The sequence below is a fragment of the Bacillus rossius genome, chromosome 3 (assembly GCF_032445375.1).
Source record: "Bacillus rossius redtenbacheri isolate Brsri chromosome 3, Brsri_v3, whole genome shotgun sequence".
NCBI lineage: Eukaryota > Metazoa > Arthropoda > Insecta > Phasmatodea > Bacillidae > Bacillus > Bacillus rossius.
The window spans coordinates 127,190,645-127,200,037 of NC_086332.1; the positions used below are offsets into that span (position 1 = coordinate 127,190,645).

The 9,393-nt window shown below is 36.0% G+C and overlaps 1 protein-coding gene across 1 annotated transcript in view; it reads right to left on the reverse strand.

The window, feature by feature from the left end:
- The window catches only part of LOC134531232 (C-terminal-binding protein), a 445,126-nt gene that overhangs the window by 226,673 nt on the left and 209,060 nt on the right, over nt 1-9,393 (reverse strand). The gene's annotated exons all lie outside the window — the stretch shown is intronic.

Sequence of the window (9,393 nt, forward strand, 5' to 3'; positions counted from 1 at the left end):
TGACAATCAAATACACTCCCAAACATAACTGTATCGTAAATATTTTGCTTTCACTGAACCACTATAGTTTTTAATAATTGTAAACCAAACCACTATTTGTTATCAAACACAACACTACACGTGTGGAGCATAACCTGCAATCTCGTACACGAAGGGCCCATCTACAACAGTCCGAACCTGTGGCCTCTGGGCGGTCCGTGTCCTTATCCCATAGATAAAGGTTACTATCTTAAAGTGAATGAATGACGTCACATTGTCGCACATACAACTGTCCAGTCTACAATTACCATATCTGATGTCTGAATCTAATGATTTATAAAGTATTCACCACAGCGGAGTACTGTGGAAGCGCGGCACAAAATATCGCCGGGTCAGTGCTAAATATATGGATTCTGTACTGTAAACTACAGAACGTGTACCACAAAATGCAATTAAAACACGTTAAAATCGGTACTTCCTTTCTTCTTGCCATAAAAATCATTACAAAACTGTGGTATTGTACGTGACATTTACGGCACTGTTCTAAGAAAAATACGGTACAAAAACTGTACATATGGTATTTACCGATGCACGTACACTATTTTATGGCACGAGATTGAAAACGCTAGCCAGTGAGTCAATGTAGAATTTCAGGCCAGCAGAAACGTAATGCGTAAAATTAATGCCTCTCCCCGTAAGAACTGCAATTACCCGTACAAATTACGGCAGAATCGTACAAGTTGGCAGGTCTGGAAACATGATAACATATTGTCGCGTTTCAGAAATTCTCGGGTCTAGGGTCCTTAGAGTTAAGCCTCTCTTGGTGCAGGCGATGTTAGGGTTGCCATAGCTTCATGATGGTGCGACTCAGTAACGGGGACATGTGGCGGTTGTGCGTGTCGCTGGCCCGGCCATGCGGCTGCTCCAGCCATATGCTGACGTATCTGGGACGTCTCGAGGCGAAACGCGGGGTCTTTGCCACTCGGGATGTGATCGACATGGGGCCAGTCAGCTAGCATGTGCCCTAATTGCGAAATCTGGGGGCAGTGGGGCCGGATCATTATGAAACGTAGGAGGGAGCCGGTGGCAACGAGTCGTTAGTGATGTGATGTGTGGTCCACTCCGGGGGACTTGGGCCACGGGTGGTCACGAGTAGTATGGGAAGATGTATACGGCCCGAGGCCATACCAGAGGGAGGGGAACACAAATGTTAGTAATCTCTTGTCTTCATGAAATAATTACATGGTACAGCATAACAGTAGTAGTCACTGAAACAAGGGTAATTTAAGCTTAAGTGTTCGTAATTCGATTAAGTCTAAATCCTGCAATGTCTCTTAAAAGTTTCTGACACTCCTGCGATAAATAACGCACGGATATAAATAAGTTTCGTGTTATTTCACTTTAGAACTCATAAGATTATTTATTTAATGACCTGCCTGTACTGACATCAAAAGTTCGTAACTCTGAGGTTTTTTTTATTGTTTTTGACGTGAATACGTTTTAAAATTGCTTCCATAGTGGCAGGCAATCCAAAAAAAATAATAATAACAAACTCGGGGGATACAGTTTGGTGTTACGCTAAGTGAGGACTGTGATGCATCGCGCGCTGTGAAGGGGGAAGCGCCACCATTTTGAGATCATTTTTCTGCGTTTCGAGATTTCCATTTAGTATAACTTTTGACTCGTAGAAGCTACGACGTTCGTTTAGGTTTCAATCGTCAGCTCTCGTCAAAATCTATGATTGCATACATAAAACATTAGTGTAAAATAGTTACAGTGAATATATATGGTTTTCAAATAAAAAATATAATCAAAAATATATATCGGCCTATATGCGTCAAAAACCTAAATCCAAATACAGAGATCGTATACGGTTGGAAAGGGCTTCCCAAAAGCAATCGAATGATACAAATAAAACACCATATGACCGAGTGAAGCAGTGCCGGGACCGTAAAAGAATCAATGCGGCCGAGCGGATCAACGACGGTGCCAGTACATCTGCAGCTGGGGCGGTTGAAATTATGCAAGTGGATGAAGAAATCGCTTCTATATCGACACGCATTCATGTACAACACACGGCCGTATCCATGACACAGCCACACCCCAATATATTTTTTTTTATTTTTAATAAATGTTTATTTTTACGAAACTTAAGATTTAAGTTATTATTTTTAAACTAATCTTTAAATCCTTAGAATAAGTAGAGTCATACCACCGGCACCTTTCGTGTGGAAGGGAAACTACACGATTCCCGGTATTGATTTAATTATACCTGTTATAATACCTCTCGCAGTATTTTTTCTCTCAGTGATTTCTTGTTTGTCGAGTCTCTACCTAGATTTTTGTCGTGAGTTACATTGTTATTTCCCCCAGATAGTATTGACACTGCTTGATTATCCGCCTCACCCACTCTCTCCCACTTTTCCATGATAATGCAGTTTATTATTTTCTATTGTACACATAAGGCTCCCTCAAAATATATGAGTTTAAAAGCATAAACGTTTAAGAAAATGACACTGAATTTTTATTTTGATGGTCTATAAGGTTCATAACACCACTGGTAAAGGATAGAAACTCGACCTTAGCATACATTCACTAACATACTTTAGAAACTGACACTCGATGACGACATATATCACATTAAAATAAAGATGGTGGTCTCTACTAAACAAGATGGCTGCCTCAGCAGACAGTGCATGTATAATTTTATTAAAAAAATATATTATTTAATTTGATAATATATTTTAGGGTGGTGGAAATAACGAACAGTGTCTTGCACAGAAGTGGGGTATTTGATTATATAATGGGGAAAAAACACACAGGAGTGGGGTGTTCGATGATAAAGTCAAGTTTTTAATTCAAGTTTTTAAATTCAAATTTATAAACAAAAATTCAAAATTTCTAGGATAGTTATTAATTTTCAAGAGGGCGTCCAAATGTCAAGATATCGGAATGTTCTAGAAAACAAAAATACGGAATACAAGATGGCGGATCCAAAATGGTCACGGCCATCCGCGATGGCCTCCGGAAGTGACGAAATCCGAGATGGCTGCCATGGTTCCCCGGCTCCCAGCCCCAGCCATAGTATATTCACCTACTGCATTCCGCATGTATCACTAATGACAAGAACATGGATAGGCGACATCAATAATGCAGTTCAAAGTTGTTCAATGCTACTCAATGCTGGCAAATTGCAAGCACAAGTCAAGTTGGCAGCTAACACCCGTCAAAGTTCATAGTTTGATTAGACTCCGCTACGGAGCGTTTGAAAGCAATTTTGAAAATGTTGGTCGACCGTGCTTCGCCTTTAGCACTGTCTCCAACCACAGGCCGATGTCAGCTCACCCGCCTGAAGCACAAAGTTACGTACCCAGCACACCTGAACGTGGATTCGTAGAACATTCGCAGTACTATGTTGCAGCCCTTAAGAAGGGCAATATCGTAATGAGACAAAAGTGCAAGTCAAAAACCAAGAGAATACGTTTTGAAAATATATATATACACACACGTATATAAACCATCCATTTTATTATAACGTTTAATAAAAACATGTCAAGGCGGCGATTTCACTCGAGGTTTTATTTTTTATTACAATAGCGGCCGTTAATATACTCTCATTATATACACCACGTGAAAGTTACTTACTCGCTAGGTAGTTGAAATTAATGTTGTAACATAGTGCCATGCAAGACATAATACACAGCAACTATCAAGTTAATGTCATTTAAATGTAATATGTAATTTTTCCTAACTTATTATTACGACCTATGTAATGCGAGAACTGGGTTCGTAAGGGATAGCCCAATTATGGTTTTATTAATTACTAATATTTACATTAATAACAAATAATTGTACTTAAGAATTTCCGATCACAAAAATGTTTATCCTGTCAAGTTCCTCACTAGAGATAGGCTCAACAGTGGTTCGCGCCACTCAGTCGCCAACTCTCACACTCTCACACTCTCAGAGAGTCTCTCGCCCTCGCAGCCGATGTCGCACTTGCCTTCGCTCGGAGGCCGGCGTAACTTTTGTATCGTTTAGCATTACAAACTGGCATTCGACAAAGCAAATATCATACATTAAGAATACCATAGTGTCTATTAACAGTATCACAACTGAATCGTTACCCAATGGCATAAAAACTTCTAAAATCAAGATAGCATTTTTGGTTCCTATCTCAGATCGTTAATGCGAATCTCTATTTTCTGAATCAAACAACTGTTTAGAACATATTAATTTGTAGTAGAGAGCTTATACGACACCATATAAACAATATTTCCGCAATAAAAAAGCAAATAACAAACACATCGTGTGCTCATGCTTATCGAAATAGTACAATTTGTGAGGTATTACAATACTTAAATGTAACTAGCATTAGAGTAGTTGTGCAATTAAAATCAAAACTTATGAAACTGACTTGCTACTTCAAGAAAGGTCAGTAAGTGGAATGCACAGTTAGTCAGTTCGGCCCCAACTGTTTCTTACCGCTGCGAGGAGCCGGTCGTATATCACGCCGTAGCTGATAAAACAGTTGCGAGGGGGCCGCGAAAGTTTTAATACTCCTCCAAGTAAAGAACATTATCCTGGTAAGTTTTAACGAGCAGAGGGACACACCACCAACTTCATATTAGTTTATATAGAGCGCGGCAGCAGCGCTACAAAGTTGGGCCCAAGTATCCAAGTCAGCCATCGGCTTACATTACAGCGTTTAAAAGTTGCTGGCGAAAGGCATGGTTTCGAGCAGCAACCGTCTACAGGCCTTCAAAGACCGAAAGCGAGTTGCTAGAAGCCATTATGGGCGGAAACACACAAAGCTCGACCAAGGCTTTGCAAGAAACCTTCCCGGGAAATTGTACGCACAACCGAAAATGGGATGGTTGGATCTGGTTATGAACCAGATAAGGCTTGAATGCGTATCGAGTGTCTTAATGCCAGGGTTGGCTGATTTAACCCACAATGGTATAAAATACGGTTTAAACATTGGTTTAAATCAAGTGGATTTAAAAACAAATTTTTTTTAATTTAATATCTTAATAAATTTTAATGACAGGTCTAATTCTACTCTAACCACAATAGTTGATTCATCATGTTTCGTGTGATTTACGGAAACGAATAATTTTATACTAATCAAGATCTTATCATTTAAATCACATGAATAAGTTTTAAATGAAACCAAGCTAAAAAAAATCCACTAAAATTAAATTAATTAGTAAACTGTAATCAAAAGTGTAAAAAAAAAAAATTTAAAATATTTTTAAAAAATCCTGTTTTGTGGGAAATTCCCGACTACTGTAAATCCACTTTTTTTTACCCTGCTTACTACACACACGCCTTGCTCCGTAACAACATAAATATTGCATTTAAGAAAGAGTACTTTTTAAATTTGTTTTATTGTAAAAGCATAAATTGAATTTCAGACATGATTTTTGGGATACTCTACAGGTTGTTTCACAATCGTGGCACATGCGTGAGAGGGTGATAGAATGCGAGTAAAACCAAGCACAGGTCACTTAAAATATCAGATCGAAACAAAACCAGTGAGAGTTCTCCGGTAAATTATATAAAAGCACAGTTCACAGCAACTGCCGTCAACAATATTAATGCAAACACGAATTACTGTGTGTCTAGCAGCATGTAGTGTGGAGGAGTTAGTTTTCATATAGCAAACTATGTACAAATTTAATTGTATGAAGATTCAAGACAGCGATTATAGACGAAATTCAAAAATGGGGCTTTGTATCGATAATAGTTCCAGAACAACAATTTTCTAAAACATACAGCAGAAAATGTTCGACAATAGATGTTGTTTAATATGCTCTATGCTCTGCAAACCCCATAAAGCTCTAATCTCAATCCCTGTGGAGAGAACAGTAAAGGAGTACGAAAACATGACATCTAGAAAAGCTCAAATTAAAAATAAACTTGCTTCTGAATAAAATTTTGATACTGGACGGAAAACTGGAAATGTTGTGCACAGTATGAACAAAAAGCTGTCAGAAGTAATTAGCATAAGAGGTTGGCAAACCATACTGAGAATCAAAATTTTCCTTGATTTATTTGTTATAAAACAGCCTTAATTAACGAAAAAAGGTTTGTCAAGCTAATAACTTAAAATGTGAAATGAGAAATTTTAGTTAAATCGGAAATGTGTGGCTGTGACAAAAATCTTTCCATAAATGTATATGATTATCATTATATTTAAGAATAATTTAAGTGTTTAATTTTTTCTGTAAAAAAATCTCTTCAGGTGCAGCTTGGCAAATATTTATCACCAATTCTGTGTATAGTGCACATTAGATTACCATTTTTCACCTTAATTCTTCTACAATATAACAAAAAAATGTCTATTACACTAAAATTATACATTCCCAATTATTAAATTTCAAATTTACAGTATTGACATTCAATGGGAACATCCATTAAACTCTAGTTCTTTCAAGGGAAACATCCATTAAACTCTAGTTTCTAGCTCGCTATGGTTAGTTATCTACACCCGCCTCACGAAGTAAAACCGTAATTAATTCCTGAAAACAAAGCACTCATTTTAACAATGCTAACCAAATACTTTCTTTTCCAGAATAATTTATGTTAATCAAAATAATTTGTTTTCCAAGCAGGGTAGTGTGTTAGCTTGATACCATTGTATTAAAGACACTGATCCAGTTCATATCAAACTACAAAATGTATTATGTTTCTAAATAGAATCAAGTAGATTTACATAAAAGTTTTAATTACATAAAAATTAGATTTTAACTAAAATATTACGGGCTTAAAATTTTACTCAACAGGCCTTGTGCATACATTTCCTAAATACATAGGTGCTAACAACCGTGCACTTCAAAATAAAGTTATTCAAAATTGTTTTATATGCTGAACTATTAAAGAAACATTTAATCTGTTAGCATAGTTCTCGATTGTTTCTAACTAAATGCTACCTGCCATTATTTTCTAACCATATTATGGAAAAAGGTAAATTAGCACCGAGAGCTTTTGAATTTTCTCACCAAAACTGACGCTGACTTAAAGGTATGCGTAATATATAGACATTGGCTTAACACTTAGACGTAAAAGATATTTCTACGTAAAATATAAACCAATGTACTATGTTACTTGGGGCTAAGATATATAAGCAGTAAAGGAAGCAATTTACAATTGAGTATACTAATGTTTGTGAATACTGTTACGGACTTACGTAGGGAGAACTGGATGCGTAAGGGATAGCTCAATTAAATTTTAGAACGGTTTTATTCGTAATATTTACGTTACAAATTGTATCAAACAGGTAACGCCTCCCTTATGGCATATTCCCTCCATCGGTCCAATTGTACCACTTTCATTCATCCCCTCTTTCCTCTCTGGATGCAGTAGACCACGTCATTTAACCGTTTCAAGACTTCATACAGGCCTTCCCTAGCTGCATAAAGCTTATAGGCCAGTCAAAAAGAGGCAAAGTAAGCACTTTTTACCAGCAGACCTGAAAACTTGATATAAGGGTAATTCGAGGACACTGAATCGAATGGTGTTAATTTTTTTGAAATCGGGCGTGAAGTTTTTGGAGAAAAGCTTTAATTGGTTTGACTCAGTTTTTCTCAGAATCTAGGCGTTTAAGCGAAAAAAGTTTCAAACAAAAGTTGTGGAGAATCAAAAAATACATAAAAAAAGGTTCCCAGGTCCATCTTCGTATTTGTTAACATGAGCGATACATATTGGAGAGAAAGTAGTAAAGCCTAATTGTAAAAGTGGGGCTAGTGTGCCGGCGAGCGTACGTGTGAACTTAACACAAACGAAGGTTCTTCGGCTATTCTCGGGCCTCTCCGTTATGACTAGCCAGTGCGAGTGGAGACGAAACAGTTTGTTCTCTCTTTCTATTGTCTCACGCGTCAGCGACTTCGTCTTTGGCCGTCGCGTGTCGAGCGTTCTATATCCTTATCCTTATCCTTACTATTATTATTATTATTATTATAAATGCGAATGTGGGTTTGTTTGTTTTTTACACATTCACGCAGAAACTACTCAACCGATCGTCATGAAATTTTGTGCGCATATTTTCAAGGGTATACCTAGTAAAGGACATAAGACATTTATAAATATATTATATATATATATATATATTCCCGAAGGGCAAAAAAATTTATATTTATATGTATAATTGTCCGACTGCGAGTTTGGGTAATTTGAATGAAATTTAACGCCATTTGGCGTTTCAATAAGTTAATTAAATAATTCGCCAATTTATTAATATAATACCGGCGGTCAATTTACTATTCAATTTTATTTTTTGTCACCACCACACAATACTTAAACTTTTTAAATTTTTGAGGTTGGGTGTCTATTTTCTTCGGTGATTGTTGTTTGGACATTGATGCTGAAGGTTATATTTTACTTTCAAGAGAATTTTGTAATTTAGTGAAAATGATGTGGATCTAATTGTTCAAGTTTTCCCGGACTTCAAACAAAATTTGAATAGTGATCGTTGGTTGTACGCAAGAGCAATTTTGGCGCCAAAAAATTTATATCGTTAATAAAATCTACACTTATATTTTAAAGGAGGTTCAAGGGGAAAAGGAGTAGTATTTGTCAATAGATACAATCATGGATACAGAACAAAGCACTTAATATCCTGATATCCTGCGGAGTTTTTAAATTCATTTGAACTTTCGGGTGTACCCTCACATAAACTTCAAATGAAACTAAATGTACAAGTTACGCTTATACGAAATCTAGATGCTCCTCGACTATGTAATGGAACGAGACTTCGGATCACAAGATTGGGGCAGAATATTAATTTATTTATTTTTTATTCTACGTTGATACTTTGAAATTATTAAAATGTTAGGATTGATTTTTTTTGCAATAGTAAAACATATTTCAATAAAGCATGTTTTCAGTTTTTTAAGCTAAATTGTATGTTAGAATTTTTAAATTCTGATGAATCCAGTCACTCAATAAAAAAACAATTACCATATTATTTTATTTTATTTGCAATGATCTTTGATACTTAAGGACATAACGCGAGCGAAGCCGCGAGTAAAAGCTAGTATATATTTATATCGGCGTATAAGCGCGCCGTTTTTAAATAGAATCGTGATGCTTGACACGTCGTTTTCTTATTTATTTAAAAAAATAGTGAACCATAAACAAATAAAAATACAACAATATTTCATTTCAATAGAAACTAACAGTTTCCGAAACCATTTTAATGATTGTTTAACAATTTATAATTATTTATTAATAATTTTAAATATCTCATCTTTTATTATTTGAAAATTTTTAGTCAGTCATCAACTGTTACTAAAATTTTGTTAATTATAACTCATTCGAGTTCGTTTATAGTTATCTTAGCGTTCAAACAATTAACGTTGTACTTTTATTTTTGTTGAAAGCGTTTACTAATTTTGGGCAAGTCTTTCCTTA